This window comes from Schistocerca nitens, chromosome 3, assembly GCF_023898315.1.
Source record: "Schistocerca nitens isolate TAMUIC-IGC-003100 chromosome 3, iqSchNite1.1, whole genome shotgun sequence".
Taxonomy (NCBI): domain Eukaryota; kingdom Metazoa; phylum Arthropoda; class Insecta; order Orthoptera; family Acrididae; genus Schistocerca; species Schistocerca nitens.
In genome coordinates this window covers 960,000,326-960,019,903 of record NC_064616.1, presented here as the reverse complement: position 1 = coordinate 960,019,903, position 19,578 = coordinate 960,000,326, and positions in this window count along the sequence as shown.

The following is a 19,578-nucleotide window of genomic DNA, read 5'->3' as shown; positions in this document are numbered from 1 at the left end:
GACCAATACTCATTAAGGAAAGCTGTTTTAAATTCCGCTAAAGTTTTACATTTCAACATAACATCAGCTGACCAACGCTTGGCGTCACCTGCTAAATGGCTTCTAATAAATGAGATTTTCTCTCGTTCAGACCAAGTTGGTGGAATCACATCTTCAAAATCGTTCCAGAAATCTAGCGGGTGGATATTTTTATGTGGATCGAAGCGCAAGAACTGCCGACACCCGATAAAAGCGGCGTTTGCAGCTACAACTTGTTGTATACTACCATTACCGGAAGTTACTGAAGCTACTTTACTCTCAATGTTAGCAATGTTAGTACTGATATTTTCTACTCTCATTTCAACATTATCTACTCTTTGTACAATATTAGTAGTATCAGTTTTGATTGCATCTACGTCTGCTTAACATATGTTTATTTTTATATTAACATCTTTAAACCTATCTGAGCACAGTTCAGATTCCGCCTCGATCTTTTCTGTTAACTTGTGCTCCAGCTTCGCATCTTCCATTTGGAGGTCCTTGCGAACCTCAGCAACTTCGGATTTTACTGTTTTATACATTTCAGAAAATTGTTGAGCAACCTTTTCCTTAATATCCTCATGGTTGTAATCAATTTTATAATTCAAACTGTCCAGATCCTCTTTCAACTTATTGCAACTAGCCTTGAAAGAATTTTCTAATTCAGCTTTATTGGATTCTAATTTATTGTCCATTGCCTCAAACCGTTTATTAAAATTGGTTTGCCTGGCCACAATCTCATACTTTAATTCAGCATTGCTGGTAGCTATTGCTTGTAATATAACATTTAAATCAATAGCCCCGGCATCTTTGGGTTGCTCACTAGCTGGCTTTTTATCACACTCATGTGACGAAAAACTTGCTCCAACACCAGAATCATCAAAACTAAATGAAGCTTCTGATTGATCAGTCATATCTAACTTATCCTTTTTAAACTCTACCACCTCTGATGACTGTTTCGTTTTTAACTCATCAGATAAACTATCATCCAATAAATTTACAATTTCTAATTTCTGCTTTACTACAGGGGTCTCTATTATTGAATCATTGCCCCTTTTTACACTACTGCCAGGAGACAATACTTCATATTTCACTTTAACATTACTATTTTTATGTATATTTACACTTGAACTGTTGTCTGGATTTACAGTTCCCTCAACAGACATAGGTTCTGATATAAGTTTAACCTCAGTTTCTTTTGGCGGTTCCATCGCCGACAGTCTTTTAGTGCAGGTTAGTAAAATTTTTAACAGCTTTTCACTTAACTTAGTTACTTCTACTCGACGTATGGCGTTGCCGGCGTGGCGTACCAGGATTACTGAAGCGACGCAGCTCGCTGAATTGCAGACGGCACTCCGGCGGCTGTTGTGTGTTTGCGTGGCCCGCAACTGCAGGCGCGGCTCTGGCTGCTTCGGCGGATGACTGCGGTGTGGCGAAATTGGCTTCTCGCGATGCCGGCAGCGCCGCTCGATTCAGTGCCAGCTCCGTCAATCCAGATGCGTCGTTAATCCAATTGCCTCGTCCACATGCACACGTAATACTTTCACTGTTCTATTACTCAGTTGCGTGTCACATTTCACTCCCGAATCCGAATATTTAAAAATCACTTTCACTCTACTCAATTGATTTCCCGGCCGATGCACCATATGTGGGGCGGCGGGTGGAATTATTTACTGTCATATAAATATGTTTGAATGTAAAAACACTTCCCGGCCGATGCACCATATGTGGGGCGGCGAGTAGAATAGTACGTTGCTATATTATAATTTGTTTGAATGTAGAAACACTGCTTTTCCCGGCCGATGCACCTTATGTGGGGCGGCGGGTCGTTAAATTGTTATATTACTGTTGTTATATAATTTGAACGTAGAAACACTTCATTTCCAGGCCGATTAACGATATGTGCGGCGGCGGGTGGAATTATTGTTGTTAAATGTTCCTATTATTCAGAATGTTATTTATGCTGTCTTTCGCCGTTCTCAACACTGGTTCTCTAACTACAATATTGGCAACCAGAAAGTGATTAGCAAAACGTGAAGCCTGTAATTAGAATTCCTAGTGCCCACTTCATCTGAGAATACACTTATAGTTACAGCTTATAGCTCTGAGGAATTACAAGATTGTCTGGGATTTATAATCGAAAAACAGTCGTGAAAAAAGTCCTGTATTCTGAAAGCCACAGATGAAAACAAAAGAATCCACACAATCTAACTAACAGACCAGTTCAGAGTCTAATGCGCTGATGCCACTATAACTGTCCAAATGAAATATTTAAATGAATGCTCGCCATAATTTGATGATAAAGTTCATCAAACGCCACGCTAAATAATGGTAGAATGTTTGTCCCGCGGCGGCACGTGAAAATACGACAATACGCAAACTGAAGATCGATAATTAAAGTCAACCCAGAATTAACACTTCACTCGAAAATTATTCATGGGTACACGTATCCCGAGTAACTTAATACGGCATCCGAGGCTGTTTGTAGCAATGATACCGACGCGACGTGACTCCCGACACAGATGGCGTGCTATTCAGCGTCTGGAGAGAACTGGGGCCTTGCTTCCTCGCGCAGCGTTCTTATATATAAAGCCGCGGTGCGGACGGCTAAGGGAACGCCTGATCAAATCGGCTCTCCCGACTAGCTGCTGGGCTAGTAATGCACCACTTTAAGTTACCTAATAAATCATAGCATCTCTTGCTTATGGCCGATGAAGCTCTTAATTTAAATGTGCATTCAGCACGCAGGTAAGTATTGATAATAAAAATTTGACGTGGCTAAGTTAAATATTTTGGGCGAGAGAATTAATTTAATTACAATGCACGCAGTAGACGAGCTCTGAACTGGCCCTTTGGAGATACGCTATCGCTATAGTTTTATAGGTATTCAAATGAAACTTCTCACATCTTCATAGTTATAGCGGATCTCCAACCTACTTCAATATAAACATCCTAGCCTTATTTATTAGCCTACTTAATCTATCTTGCTTCCTTAAGTTTTAAGACAAAAACCAGACAATATTGAATTTCAACTAAAATCTTAAATTGTGAGATCCAGAAGACTGTTTCTATTAAATATTTATGAAAAAGGAAACTAATTATAAATTTTGAAGTCTCTAGCTCTTTTCTGTTGCGCCAATGATTTTTACAGAAAAACGTCCAAATTTCGAAAATGGGCTAAAGTTATCGAACTGATATTCAACACACATTAATTTAGTATTACTCCTGACATGCTAGAAATGTTTTAGGTTATTTGCTTGATTTTTAAAGTATTGCGCAACATTTATGACGTCAGAGCTAGTTACAGTGGACTGGCTGACACACAATGGAAAGACTGCTGTGAATTTACTATGGCGTGAGTAGGCTGCTTCCCTACAATGCGACATGTTAGTACCAAACTGATAGCCTTACTCCCAGTGCGATGTCTCCCAACAAGTGCGGTAGCAGCATATCTTAGGAACTCGAGACACGTAACTGTATTTACAGTCCCATCAATAAAGAAGGGATCGATGATGCTTGCCTTGAAAAACACGCACCAAACGCTGACAGGTCAAGAGCGTTGTTTTTATCCACTTCTTTGAGTCAGTTCGGATTTTCACCTGACGATTAGTGCATATTGCGAAGATTGACTTGCACTTAGTTTGTAAACGATGTTTCTTCCTTAAGCAAAATTTTGCATAGATGTGCCATATGACTTTGGACTTTCCGTAGTTAACATTCGGAGAACTGTAACCAGTTTTGGAAGTCACTTGCATGAAGCTGTAGATACAGCTAAATGTGGAGGAGGTGAAATGCGACGGGATTTAGTTTTCGCAGAGCACTAATTTTGACAATTCCTCCGTACTTCCGAGATGCCTCTTAGAGACATTGGGATTGTGTTACTGCTGCTAAAATACTAGTTTCATTTCTTGCTCTTCTGTTTTACTCTCCATACTTTCAGTTTCTAGAAGAGTTTTTTTTATAATAACTGCAAAGACAGATTGTGAGGGCTTGGAACGATGTGGATACTCTTAATCATACAACCTCACCGTTGATCTAATGGTTTGGCGACATTCGCAATAACCAGTATTCACATTATCGACTGTTGTATACATCTACATCTTCATCTACATACATACTCCGCAATCCACCATACGGTGCGTGCCGGAGGGTACCTCGTACCACAACTAGCATCTTCTCTCCCTGTTCCACTCCCAAACAGAACGAGGGAAAAATGACTGCCTATATGCCTCTGTACGAGCCCTAATCTCTCTTATCTTATCTTTGTGGTCCTTCCGCGAAATATAAGTCGGCGGCAGTAAAATTGTACTGCAGTCAGCCTCAAATGCTGGTTCTCTAAATTTCCTCAGTAGCAATTCACGAAAGAACGCCTCCTTTCCTCCACAGACTCCCACCCGAGTTCCTGAAGCATTTCCGTAACAATCGCGTGATGATCAGACCTACTAGTAACAAATCTAGCAGCCCACCTCAGAATTGCTTCTATGTCCTCCCTCAATCCGACCTGATTGGGATCCCGAACGCTTGAGCAGTACTCAAGAATAGGTCGTATTAGTGTTTTATAAGCGGTCTCCTTTACGGATGAACCACATCTTCCCAAAATTCTACCAATGAACCGAAGACGACTATCGGCCTTCCCCACAACTGCCATTACATGATTGTCCCACTTCATATCGCTCTGCAATGTTACGTGGCTGTGTCAAGCGCTACACTACTAATGGAGTATTGAAATATTACGTGATTCTTTTTCCTATTCATCCGCATGAATTTATATTTATCTATATTTAGAGTTAGCTGCCATTCTTTGCACCAATCACAAATCCTGTCCAGGTCATCTTGTATCCTCCTACAGTCACTCAACGACGACACCTTCCCGTACACCACAGCAGCATCAGCAAACAGCCGCACATTGCTATCCACCCTATCCAAAAGATCATTTATGTAGATAGAAAACAACAGCGGACCTACCACACTTCCCTGGGGCACTCCAGATGATACCCCCACCTCCGATGAACACTCACCATCGAGGACAACGTACTGGGTTCTATTACATAAGAAGTCGTCGAGCCACTCACATATTTGGGAACCAATCCCATATGCTCGTACCTTAGTTAGGAGTCTGTAGTGGGGCACCGAGTCAAACGCTTTCCGGAAGTGAAGGAATATGGCATCCGTCTGATAACCTTCATTCGTGGTTCGCAAGATATCATGTGAAGAAAGAGCGAGATGCGTTTCGCAGGAGCAGTGCTTTCTACAGCCGTGCTGATGCATGGGCAGCAACTTCTCTGTCTCAAGGAAATTCATTATATGCGAACTGAGAATATGTTCGAGAATCCTGCAACAAACCGATGTTAAGGATATTGGTCTGTAATTTTGAGGTTCCGTCCTTTTACCCTTCTTATATACAGGCGTCACCTGCGCGTTTTTCCAGTCGCTCGGGTCTTTACGTTGGGCAAGATATTCGCGATTAATGCAAGCTAAGTAAGGAGCCAATGCAGTAGAGTACTCTCTGTAAAACCGAATTGGAATCCCATCAGGACCTGAAGATTTATTTATTTTCAACCCATTCAGCTGCTTCACAACCCCAGGGATGTCTATCACTGCATTCCATACGGGAATCTGTACGAGACTCAAACGGCGGTATGTTTGTACGATCATCCTGCGTGAAAGATTTCTCAAATGCTAAATTTAAAATTTCAGCTTTCGTTTTGCTGTCTTCCTTTGCCAGGACAGACTGATCAGTGAGTGACTGGATGGAAGCCTTCGACTCGCTTACCGATTTTACGTAAGACCAGAATTTCCTTGGGTTTTCAGCAAGATCTTTTGCTAAGGTATGACGGCGGTAGTGGATGAATGCTTCGCGCATCGCTCGTTTTACAGCAGCACGAATCTCTACTAACTTTTGCCTGTCCTCATTCTCCCGATCTTTCTTGTACCGCGAGTGCAACTGTCTTTGCTTCCTGAGCATTCTCCGAATTGCGCTGTTAAACCACGGTGGGTCTTTTCCGTCCGTAACCCACTTTTTCGGCACAAACTTGTCCAAAGCTTGATTTACAATGTGTTTAAAATTTGCCCATAATTCTTCCACCGGAAGTAAATGAAGTCGATTCATTTACTAAGTGGGATGCTAACAACTGCTTATCCGCTCTTTCTAGTAAGAATACTCTCCTAGCCTTCTTGATTAACTTTTTAACTTTCGTAACCATAGTCGTAATGACAACATCATGATCACTAATCCCTGTCTCAACACATGCATCGTCGACCAGGACTGGTCTGTTCGTGGCTACCAGATCTAAAATATTTCAATTATGCGTTGGCTGTCGATTTAGATGCTCAAGACAGTTTTCGGATTATGTGTTCAAAAGTAATTCACATGACGGCATGTCTGTACCACCTGTAATGCATCCATAGACATCCCAGTCTATACTAGATAGGTTGAAGTCGCCTCCGACTAATATAGGATGATCCGGGTACTTCTGCGATACAGAGTGTAGACTCCCTTTGAATGATTCTAGAACTGTCATGGTGGAACCTGTTGGCCCGTAGTAACACCCAACAATTAACTTTATTTCTCCTAGCCAGGATAACTTCACAATCACATTCTACTTCGACTTCAGTAGACACAGTATTTTTGTCAACTGCAATGAAGACACCACCTCCTACGATGTGTAATCTGTCATTCCGATACATGTTCCAACCCTCACTAAATATTTCAGAACTTCCTATCTCAGGGTTCAGATAGTGTCAGTTCCGAGAATAATCTGCGCGACACACGCTTCCTGAAAGGCAGTAAATTCAGGAACTTTATTCTGAACACTCTGAAAATTTACAGCTAATATCTTGATAGCTGAAGTGTCTTTACACTGAGCGCGTCCTGATTTCCCTGCCTGCACGTCGACTGGTGAGTGTGTGGGGCGGCGGGTGGAATAATTGTTAATGTTCCTATTATTTATTTAATGCTGTTGTTTGCCATTCTCAACACTGGCTCTCTAACTACAATATTGGCAACCAGAAATTGATTAGCAAAGCGTGAAGCCTCTAATTAGAATTCCCAGTGCCCACTTCATCTGAGAAATACATTTATAGCTACAGCTTATAGCTCTGAGGAATTAGGAGATTGTCTGGGATTCATAATCAAAAACCATACTCTCTAATATGTTCACTATATTCTGAAAGTCACAGACCAAAAAGAATTCCACACAATCCAACTACCAGAGCAGTTCAGAGTCTAATGCACTGATGCAACTATAACTGTTCAAATTAAATGTTTAAGTGAATGTTCGCCATAAATTGATGATAATGTTCATCAAACGCCACGCTAATAATGGTAGAAAGTCTGTCCTGCGGCGGCACGTGAAAATACGACATACGCAAACTAAAGATAGATCATTAACGTCATCCCAAAATGAACACTTCACTCGAAAACGATTTCATGGTAACGCGTATCCCGAGTAACTTATTACTGCATCCGAGGCTGTTTATATCAACGATACCGACGGGACGCGACTCCCGGCACAGGTGGTGCGCTAATCAGCATCTGGAGAGAACTGGGACCTTCCTTCTTTTCGCACAGCGTTCTTACATATAAAGCCATGGTGCAGACGGCTAAGGGAACGCCTGATAAAATCTGCTCTCCAGACTAGCCGCTGGGCTAGTAATGCACCAGTTTAAGTTATCGAATAAATCATTGCTTCCTTTGCTGATGGCCGATGAAGCTTTCAATTTAATTGTGCAATCAGCACACAAGTAAGTAATCATAATAAAAGTCTGATGTGGCTAAGTCAAATATTTTTGGCGAGAGAATTAATTTAATTACACTACACGCAGTAGACGAGCTCTGAACTTGCTCTTTGGAGACACGCTATAGCTATAGTTTTATAATTATTCTGTTGAAACTTCTCATCTTTTTATGATTATAGCGGATCTCCCTTCTACTTAAATTTAAACATCCTAGCTTTATTTATTCGCCTACTTAATCTATCTTTCTTCCTTAATTTCTGAGACAAAAACCAGAAAATCATGAATTTCAACTAAAATTTTAATTTGTGAGATCCAGAATACTGTTTGTACTAAATTATTATGCAAAAGGAATCTAAATATAAATTTTTAAATTTCTAGCTCTTTTTTGTTGCGGCAATGATTTTTACAGAAAAACATCCAAATTTCGAAAATGGTTATTGAACTGATATCCAACACATATTGATCTTGTATTACTCCTGACATGCTAGAGACGTTTCAGGTTATTTACTTCATTTTAAAGTATTGCACAATATTTATGACATCAGAGATAGTTACAGCAGACTGGCTGGCACACAATGGAAAGACTGGTGTGAATTTTATAAGGCGTGAGTATGCTGCTTCCCTACATCATCCTCTACTTAATTTTTTTAATGTAAATGAAGAAAATTAATTACAGAAAGGGAAGCAAGAGTACAGCTATACTCCCTATGAAAATTAAAATTGAAATGTAAACATATAGAAATATTAAAAGAAAACTTATTACCTACTTCAATTATTTAAATTTCTGGCATGTTCACTGACTCTTACTCAACATTATCACTCAAAATTTAAGCAAAATCAATGAAACACTTAGCCATACATATTGCCTTAGACAAACAAACACATAAAATTATGTAAAACTATGAAAATCTTAAATCCATTAAATACATTTTTACATACACAAATTCAAAGAAAAACAACACAGTTATTCATGATACATAAACAGATGATTATATCTTAGCAGTCTTTTCTAAACCTGAAAGAAAATTTTATAATCATGACAATTTCATTTTTACACTCGTGGTTGTAGCCGCTTTGGCTGGCGTTCTACACTTCCATTCACAAGGGTAGAGGAGGGGAAGTTTCTATGGTGTGCGTCCTTCACGTTCATTCTAAATTACATGGGGAATGGGGAGGGGTCACTGTGAGTTGTGTCCAAGTCACTCCACGATTTCACGCAGCTACCAGGCTGCCATTATCTGGTTTGTCCTGTAGAACAAACAAAAAGAGTGCCTCAGACTCTGTTCACTTATTATCTAAGGGTGGGTCACAATGAAATGGGGATATATAAATTTTATCCTTCAATATTTTGCTGGAACAAAGTTAACAGAACTTTTTCAATTTTACTCTCGTGGTTACTTAATTGTCATAAAATCGGTAAACAAATGGCTCAAAACGCCGTTAGTCACGTACTAGAGAAAATTTTTGCTCAAGGCATACAATCATAAATCCAATTTAATTTCAATTTATTATTTCTGGGCCGGAACACTGAACCAAAGCTCGGTACATTCCTGACACAATTGTATTTTATTTACTAACTGACTCATCTTTGATTACCTTATTCTTAGAGATAGTATGAGTATATTTGATTAGTAGTTGTATTCTCAGCTTCTTTGTACATGTGAGTAACTTGTGGTAATAGTACAGTTCTGAGTGTTCAAAACACACTACGTTTAGTTGACTACTAAATCCACTTATTGGTCCTCTGCTGCTGTGTCAGTTCCACATCTGCAATTATGTACTTACTTACTTTGCTAGTGTATGAACTTAAGCAATACTCACTCCATTAAAATTTAAAGCATAGGATAGCACATTTACGTCATATCTATAGTGTATTGCAGCTGATCAGTTTGCTCACGTGGCAATCCATTTCCACTCGATCGGACGCTGAAACCACAGGTAGTCTCTCTCGACCTACCATTAAAGTGCATTAAGTAATTATGGCCGAACGTAATGCTAAATTCCTTAAACTTATAGGACACCATGAGCTGCTCTGTCTCATCTAACATAAGTTACCTACGGTCGCATTCACGCCTCCAACTCATAACTTCAATACGTGTAGGTGTGTCCTGTCACGCACTACACGAAATAATGGCCAGCTCCAACCTTATAAAAATTTCAAGGACGTGTCCTTCACGTCTCAACCACAAACACTGTTCAATTCTATTACACTGCCATTCCTTGCTACACAGGGTGAGTTCATTCTTACAACTTATCTGCTTATTTTTCACAACACTAAGCAATCTCTTTTACTATTATTTAGTTAGCTCTACAGCATACAATAGGTTTCACCGCCACTTCAGATCCTGCTTGTACACTAATTTGTATATCTTTTTAAATTACTGTTGTTGGACCATTTCCAATAAAACAACAACTTTGTACTTATAATATTACCAGGGTTCTATACATACTTGTTACTCAAATACCTTTGTATCTTAATTACATCATACTTCTCTGTTGTTTATGTCACTGCTAGGTTTGTCACATTAGGTATTTTCTTCACTAATCGGTGGATAGAATGGTTGCAGAACTCATGGCTTGATAGCCATGACGGAAAATTTTAGTATTGCAAAGAAAGAGTCGAAACTTTGGTGGATAGGTAAGATGAAGATAGAGTGAGACCTGAAATGGAAAAGAAGATCTCACCCAGCTAGGACTGCACAGCTGCCACACTGTGCAGAGGTTACAGAACAACCTCCTCCCTACAGAATTCAATAACTTAATGCTTGCTTGATAGCCATGCCGGAAGATTTTAGTATTTGAGAGTAAGAGCCGAAATTTTGGTGGATAGGAAAGATGAAGAAGAGTGAGATCTGAAAAGAAAAGAAGATCTCACACAGCTGGGACTGCACAGCTGCCACACTGTGTAGAGGTTAAAGAACAACCTCCGCCCCGCAGAATTCATTAGCTTAATGATGGCTTGATAGTCATACCGGAAGATTTTACTATTTGAGAGTAAGAGCCGACATTTTGGTGGATAGGAAAGGTGAAGAATGAGTGAGGCCTGAAAAGGAAAGAAGATCTCACACAGCTGGGACTGCACAGTTGCCACACTGTGTAGAGGTTACAGAACAACCTCCTCCCTACAGAATTCATTCACTACCTATGAACTTCTTTAGGTCGATTACATTCCTGAGACCGAATAGCATTTTACTCTTAGGAGGAGGAGAGGAGATTAGTGTTTAACGTCCCGTCGACAACGAGGTCATTAGAGACGGAGCGCAAGCTCGGGTTAGGGAAGGATGGGGAAGGAAATCGGCCGTGCCCTTTCAAAGGAACCATCCCGGCATTTGCCTGAAGCGATTTAGGGAAATCACGGTAAACCTAAATCAGGATGGCCGGAGACGGGATTGAACCGTCGTCCTCCCGAATGCGAGTCCAGTGTCCTAACCACTGCGCCACCTCGCTCGGTTTTACTCTTAGGGTACACTAGCCTATATGCATTGGCATGTGGTTTTCCTATGGTCCTGAAAGGTCCTTGGTATACGAACATGAATTTCTTTGTTTCTGCATTTATTTTCTTTGATTTTTCCTTGGTTTTGACAAGGACTAAGTGACCTATTTCAAAACTGGTGGGTACAGCTTTTGCGTCATGACGCTTCTTCCTTTCCAATGCTCTTTTTCTTATATTTGCCCTAGCCTTTAACTTCTTCTCGTCTGTGGATATTTGCGTTAGAATAGGGAATTCTACTATATCTGCAATCACATTGTGCGGTTCTTGGCCAAACATCAATTCGCAAGGCGCAAAACCAGTTGCATCATGCCTTAAGTTGTTAATTACATTCTCAAAATACTTCATGTGCTCTGCCCAACTTGAGTGTTTCCGAGCACAATAAGTCCTGCAAAGCCTATTCAATTCTCTCATAATACGTTCACTCATATTTCCTTGGGGGAAATACGCAGATATTTTCAGATGTTTCACTCCGGCCTTATCCAGACATTCTTTAAATCTATCAGAAGTAAATTGAGGCCCATTGTCTCACAGGAAACTCTTCGGAACGCCAACGTTCATGAAGAAATCTTTTTCCAACTTTTCTACCAACGTTTTTGCATTTGCTCTTTTAATTGGGTATAGCTTAAAATATTTACGAAATCCATCCACAACAACAAAAACATGGGTACACCCACCTCTCGATGCAGGAAGAGGGCCAAACAAATCACAAGCCAGTAATACTAGGGTTTCAGTTGGCTCTACTGAATGCATATCCCCTTGTATTCTGGTGTTAGCAGCATGGACTTTCTGGCACACTACACACAATGCTAGACGCTTGGTAACACGGCGGTACATGTTGTCAAACACAACTTTCTCTTTTAATTTTGCAATGCACTTCTTTGCACCATAGTGCCCATTCCTCAGGTGTGCATAGTCGATTAGTAAGTCTACATGTTGGGAGGAAAAGCACAGCTTCCACTCAGAAACATCTACCTTTTTCCTCCTAAACAGAATATGTTTATGCAGACAGTAGTGTTGCGAAACCTTATGATAGTTCGCATCTCCCAAATAGCTCTTTACTATTTTCAGCTGGTCATATGCATTCTGCTCACGTCTCAAGTTCACAATCACCCTCTTTAATGCACTTTCTTTCTTTACTTCGTGCAACCAAACATTCGTACTTCACTTAGGTCTGTTGCTGTAATTCCCGCGTCATCACAGAGCTCCGCACTTCTAGATAACCCATCAGCTACCAGATTGTCTTTCCCTCGAATATATCTAACCTCAAGGTCAAACTGCTGGAGATACAATGACCATCTTACCAAACGAGCATTCCTCAACTTACAGGTCTTTAAAAAGTTCAACGCCTTATGGTCACCGTAAACAATTATGTTGTGACCTAATAGATACTGCTCAAATTTCTGTACCCCAAATACAATTGCCAATGCTTCCAGTTCTGAGATGCCATAATTTCTCTCTGCTGCCTGTAAAGATCGACTTGCGAAAGCTATAGTCTTGTGCACTTCTTGTTCGTTCTCTATTTCTACTTGGAATATCACCACAGCTATACCATAGCCACTAGCATCAACATACATACAGAATGTTTTTTCAAAATCAGGATGACGTAAAATAGGACTATTAAATAAAGATTGTTTAAGCACCTCGAACGCCTGTTTGCATTCTGCTGTCCAAACCCAAGGGGTATTCTTTTTCAGCAAGAGGTGAAGACAGGGCGCATTAAAAGCCTGATCACTAACAAAACGCCTATAGAAGCCGAAAAGACCGAACATCGATCTCAACTGCTTCTTGTTTCTGGGAGCCTCAAATTTTTCAGTGACTGCTAGCTTGCCTGGGTCAGGCAGAATACCTTTTCCACTTATCATATATCCCAAGAAACCTATTTCCTCTTTAACGCACTCTGTCTTTTCAATCTTTAGTTTCATACCACCTCTCTCAATAGCCTCTAACACTTCCTCTAATAAAGCTATGTGTTCTTCCCAGGTAGGAGTTGCTATTAACAGATCACCTACGTAGACTGTTTTTTATTACTTAAGGCTGGTCGTAAAACATGGGACATCACACGTACGAAGGCACAAACAGAGATATTAAGTCCGAAAGATACCACACGATATTGGTAACAAACTCCTTCGTACAAGAAAGCTGTGTACTTCCTTGAACTTTCCGCTAGTGGCAAATTCCAATATCCACACGTGATGTCCATAGAAGTTAAGAATTTTACTCCCCGGAACATTTGCAATAACTCGTCCATGTTCTGCGGTCTATCACTTTCCCTAACCACTATTTCATTCAACCAACGAGCGTCCAAGACCAATCTGACACTCCCGTCTCTTTTTGGTACAACAACAAGAGGATTATTGTGCTTAATGACCGCTTTTTCAATCACACCCCACTCTAGCATTCTCTGTATCTCCTTTCGAACCGCCTCCTTCCTAGCTACATGTATTTGGTATGGCTTCCTGAAAAACACTTGGCCAGGTTTCACCTTTAATTGACATTCATAACCTTTGACCACGCCAGGTCGATTTGAAAATACCTTATGATGCCTTTTTAAAACCTGTCTCAGTTCTTCCTTCTGATTAGCTGAAATTTTATCGATTTCCTGCCATTTAGCTTCTATCTTGTCCAAAATAATTGCTTCTTCTTCTTCTGTGTTTAGCTTACTTTTACTAAGATTAACACCTTCGTTCCTATATCTCCTATTTTTCAGAACTCGTATAGGCAGCTCCCAAGTTTCATCATTAGTTACTACATGTTTATCAATAAAAGGTACCGTAATTACTCCGGTTATCGGCAAGACCATTTTTAACTGGCTTCTTTCAAAGTCAAAAACACTCTGATATTTCGACAAGAAATCTATGCCAATTAAAACCTCAATACTGAGATTGTTTACAATTAAGCATGGATGATCAATTAAATTACCATTAATATCAAAGGGCAGTAAAGCTTCTTGCTTTACCGTTTTTGACACCTTGCCAGTAGCACCAATTATTCGTAGTCCTGATACCCTCATGACGGTAAGCTTGTCTTTACCAGGTAATGCATCAAAGAAGGACTGAGATATCGCACTCACCTCACTTCCACTGTCTAAGAGACAACGTACATTGAAACCCAACGTATTCACTATTATTACAGAGTGGCTTATTCTATGTTGTACAGGTGGTTCCTCAAACTCATCCAATAGTTGCTTTTGGATTTGTCTTCAACTAAAGTGATCGACATCTGTCTTCATTACATTTAGGTCAGAGTGTGTAGGGGTCTCCTGAATTACATTTTCAGCTACCTCTTCCAGTCGGTCTATTAATTTTAAATCGAAACACAACACAACTTCATTACATTTAGTTTGCTGAACATGACCCAAATTACTGTAGTCTGAGCGATTCCGCGCCTCCAGACCGGGCATAAGACTAGTTACAGCTAAACCACTTTCACTATTATCGTCGGGTTCCTTCTCAAGTAACAACTGGTCACAGCAACTGGGTTCATCGACCCACAACAAGCTATCCTCTACATTCTCACTTACCTCCTGTCCTAAATCTATTAGTACAGTATCAACATCCTGCACAGGCACTTTAGATAAGAGCACATCATCCTTATCGTAAATATAAGCATGAATTTCTTCTCCTTCTTCACCTGACAATTCAGTATTATGTAGCTCTTCCCACGTAGAAAGCGTCTCTAACATGGTATCTATTAAATACTGTGAGTGATCTAATATTTCCACTGTATCCTTAGATGCTACCGACACCTCATCCACGTGTTCGGTCTGAGTATTCTGATCTGTCTTACCAATTACTGTAATTACTGTCTTAGGAAAAGTAACCGCCTAGTGAGCGCCAGTGTCCTTATAGATGGGAACTAGTTTTCCTGCCTCGGCCTACTACTGTTTCCTTTATTTCCATTATAGTTAACTGGCACAGCATTGCTTTCCCCACTGTTGTTTACCTGCATAATTTTGTTCGGAACAAAATTACTATCATTTGGATGCCATTGTTGGATCTGATAATTATTTCTCCAATTCCTACCTCTCATACGATGGCGAACACCTACTGTTCTGACGTTTACACTGCCATTCTGCTCGTTCTTAAAATTACTACTAGTGTTATTACCATTTCTGTTATTACGTGCTTGCTCCTCATTGGCAGCAACACGCTCTACACGTTCCAAATACTCAATGAATCGATCAAAGTAGTCTCTAGGGGCAGTTATAATTCTAGTTTGCCAATACCATTGCAGTTTGGCTTCAAGACCTAGGATTATCATTTCAGGTTTCAGCTTTTCCGCCAAATGTGACAAACGTGAAATCCATGACCTAGCAAACTCTTTAATAGATTCCTTGCCAGCATTGAAGCGTTTTCCACTCCAAAATTCTCTCAACACTTCATTTTGCTTATTGCTAGACCAATACTCATTAATGAAAGCTGTTTTAAATTCCGCTAATGTTTTACACTTCAACATAACATCAGCTGACCAACGCGAGGCGTCACCTGCTAAATGGCTTCTAATAAATGAGATTTTCCGTCGTTCAGACCAAGTTGGTGGAATCACATCTTCAAAATCGTTCCAGAAATCTAGCAGGTGGATATTTTTATCTGGATCGAACCGTAAGAACTGCCGACATCCGATAAATGCAACGTTTGCAGCTACAACTTGTTGTATACTACCATTACCAGAAGTTACTGAAGCTACTTTACTCTCAATGTTAGCAATCTTAGTACTAATATTTTCTACTCTCATTTCAACATTATCTACTCTTTGCACAATATGAGTAGTATCAGTTTTGATTGCATCTACTTCTGCTTGACGTATATTTACTTTTATATTAACAAAGTTGAACCTATCTGAGTACAGTTCAGATTCCGCCACGATCTTTTCTGTTAACTTGTGCTCCAGCTTAGCATCTTCCATTTGGAAGTCTTTGCGAACCTCAGCAACTTCGAATTTTACTGTTTTATACATTTCAGAAAATTGTTGAGCAACCTTTTTCTTAATATCCTTATGATTGTAATCAATTTTATAATTCAAACTGTCCAGATCCTCTTTCATCTTATTGCAACCAGCCTTGAAGGTATTGTCCATTACCTGCAATCGTTTATTAAAATTAGTTTGGCTGGCCACAATCTCATACTTTAATTCAGCTGTCATTTTAGCATTACTGGTAGCTATTGCTTGTAATATAACATTTAAATCAATAGCCCCAGTATCTTTGGGTTTCTCAGTAGCTGGTTTTTTATCACACTCAGGTGACGAAAAACTAGCTCCAATACCCATCAAAACAAAATGAAATATCTGATTGATCAGTCATATCTAACTTATCCTTTTTAAACTCTACCACCTCTGATGACTGTTTCGTTTTTAACTCATCAGATAAACTATCATCCAATAAATTAACAATTTCTGATTTCTGTTACTACAGGGGTCTCTATTATTGAATCATTGCCCCTTTTCACACTACTGTCAGGAGACAATACTTCATATTTCACTTTAACATTACTATTTTCATGCATATTTACACTTGAACCATTGTCTGGATTTACAGTTCCCTCAACAGACATAGGTTCTGAATTAAGTTTAACCTCAGTTTCTTCTGGGGGGTTCCATTGCCGACAGTCTTTTAGTGCAGGTTAGTAAAAATTTTAACAGCTTTTCACTTAACTTAGTTCCTTCTGCACGACGTATGGCGTTGTGGGCACGGCGTACCAGGATTACTGATGCGACAATGCGCGTTGAAATGCAGAAGGCACTTCGACGGCTGGTGTGTGTTTGCGTGGCCCGCAACTGCAGGCGCGGCTCCGGTTGCTCCGGCGGACGACTGCGGTGAGGCGAAACTGGCTTCTCGCGATGCCGGCAGCGCCACTAGACTCAGTGACAGCTCCGTCAATCCAGATGCGTTGTTAATCCAATTGCGTCCTCCACATGCACACGTAACACTATCACTGTTCTATTACTCAGTTGCGTGTCGCATTTCACTCCCGAATCCGAATATTTAAAAATCACTTTTACTTTTACTCAGTTTCTTTCCCAGCCAATGCACCATATGTAGGGTGGTGGGTGGAATAATTGTTAATGTTCCTATTATTTATTTAATGCTGTTGTTTGCTGTTCTCAACACTGGCTCTCTAACTACAATATTGGCAACCAGAAAGTGATTAGCAAAACGTGAAGCCTGTAATTAGAATTCCTAGTGCCCACTTCATCTGAGAAATACATTTATAGCTACAGCTTATAGCTCTGAGGAGTTAGGAGATTGTCTGGGATTCATAATCAAAAACCATTCTCTCTAATATGTTCACTATATTCTGTAAGTCACAGACCAAAAAGAATTCCACACAATCCAACAACCAGAGCAGTTCAGAGTCTAATGCACTGATGCAACTATAACTGTTCAAATTAAATGTTTAAGTGAATACTCGCCATAACTTGATGCTAATGTTCATCAAACGCCACGCTAATAATGGTAGAAAGTCTGTCCTGCGGCGGCACGTGAAAATACGACGTACGCAAACTAAAGATAGATCATTAACCCTAGCATTACCAACGGGGGGGCCTCGTAGGCCCACTGACTCAGTTTTTCTATGTTGTATCCACACTCTTTGATATGTGAACTTGAAAGCAAAGGTAATTGTTCGTTATTGAATGTACTATTGAGTCATTACAGAATTTCGGAATAAAAATGTAATTAAAATTCATTTACTTGATTTAATTCTCTGTGGGCCTTAGAAGCCCACCCGTTGGTAATAGCAAGGAAAGATTTACGAGGTTGAGTCTCTCGTTTCAAATTCTTACCATGAAACGAATTTTGGCATTGTTGCCTTCAGACATATTATTATGAAGTGGACCATTGTTATTTTCAGTGTTTCTGCTGCTGTTGAACCAGCAACATGAGTAGACATCGTTTACGTGATAGTTCCATTGAAAGAGTGCTAGAAGAAGTTTTGAACGAATCAGATTTAGAGGAAAGTGAAGTGGATGATGATGTGGAAGAAATTAGAACTGATTCATCGTCTGAGAATGAAGATGGGGTTGAAGCCAATCCACCAGATGATAATGATACGGAATGTGATAAATTCATTGCAAAAAGTGGACGAGAGTATATTACGAAGCCATCTCGACAATATCGGCGTTCTGTACAAAATATAGTGCGAGAAAGAATGGGGCTAGGACAACAAGGAAGAATTGCGTCTCCGAAAGAGGCTATAGAGCTCTTTTTTACACCTCAAATTATGAATCTAATAAAACTACACTCAAATGAAGAGGCTTCTCGACTAGGTATTCAGCACACAGATGAAGATGAGTTATTTTGTTATATAGGACTCTTGCTAATCATGGGTTCAAATCATGACAATAAGATACCTGTCCAAGATTTATGGTCTTTGCTTCAGGGCCGACAAGTGTACTATGGATCAATGAGTCGGACCCGATTTTTCGAATTGACTAAAATATTGAGGTTTGATGATAAGAACACAAGAGAAATTCGTCGCCAGACTGACAAGTTTGCTCCAATGAGGGAAATTTTTGAAAGCTTCAATTCTTCACTTCCATTGTATTTCATTCCTGGTCTACATACAACAGTGGATGAGATGTTGTCTTTGTTCCGTGGTCGCTGTCCATTCAAGGTGTTTCTAAAAGAAAAACCTGGAAAATACGGCATTCTAATTCGAATGCTGTCTGATTCTGAGACTAGATATGTGATCAGCATGGACATCTATACAGGCAAGTCAGGAAATACACAGCATTCAAATGGACCGATGGAAATTGTAAAGAGACTAATAAAACCTATTGAAAAATCAGGCCGTAATGTTACCACAGATCGGTACTATACTTCAGTGGAGCGTGCTGAGACTCTATGGAATGATTTTCACCTCACACTTGTTGGCACCCTACAGTCTAACAGACGACACATACCTGAAGAGCTGAAGACTACAACTGGCCGCAGTTTACACTCTTCCATCTTTGCTTATACTGACCCTCAGACACAGAGGCCACCAGTTACTCTTGCATCAACGCTAGTCCGCGAGAAGCCAAAACGACTGCTGTTGATGCTTTCAACTTATCACTCAGAAGGGGTGTTGAATGAAGACTCAAAAAAGACTAACATAAATCTTTTTTATAATTCTACAAAGGGAGGCGTGGACACCATAGACCAGATGGCAAGACACTACAGCACAAAGAGAGGAACAAGAAGATGGCCTTTGTCCCTCTTCTACACACTCATTGACGTAGCAGCAATAAATGCATATTCACTCTTCCTCCTCAACTTTCCGAATTGGAAAAAGAATTTGCTAAACCGCAGAAGAGTTTTTATCACTAACTTAGGTCTCGAACTAATAAGA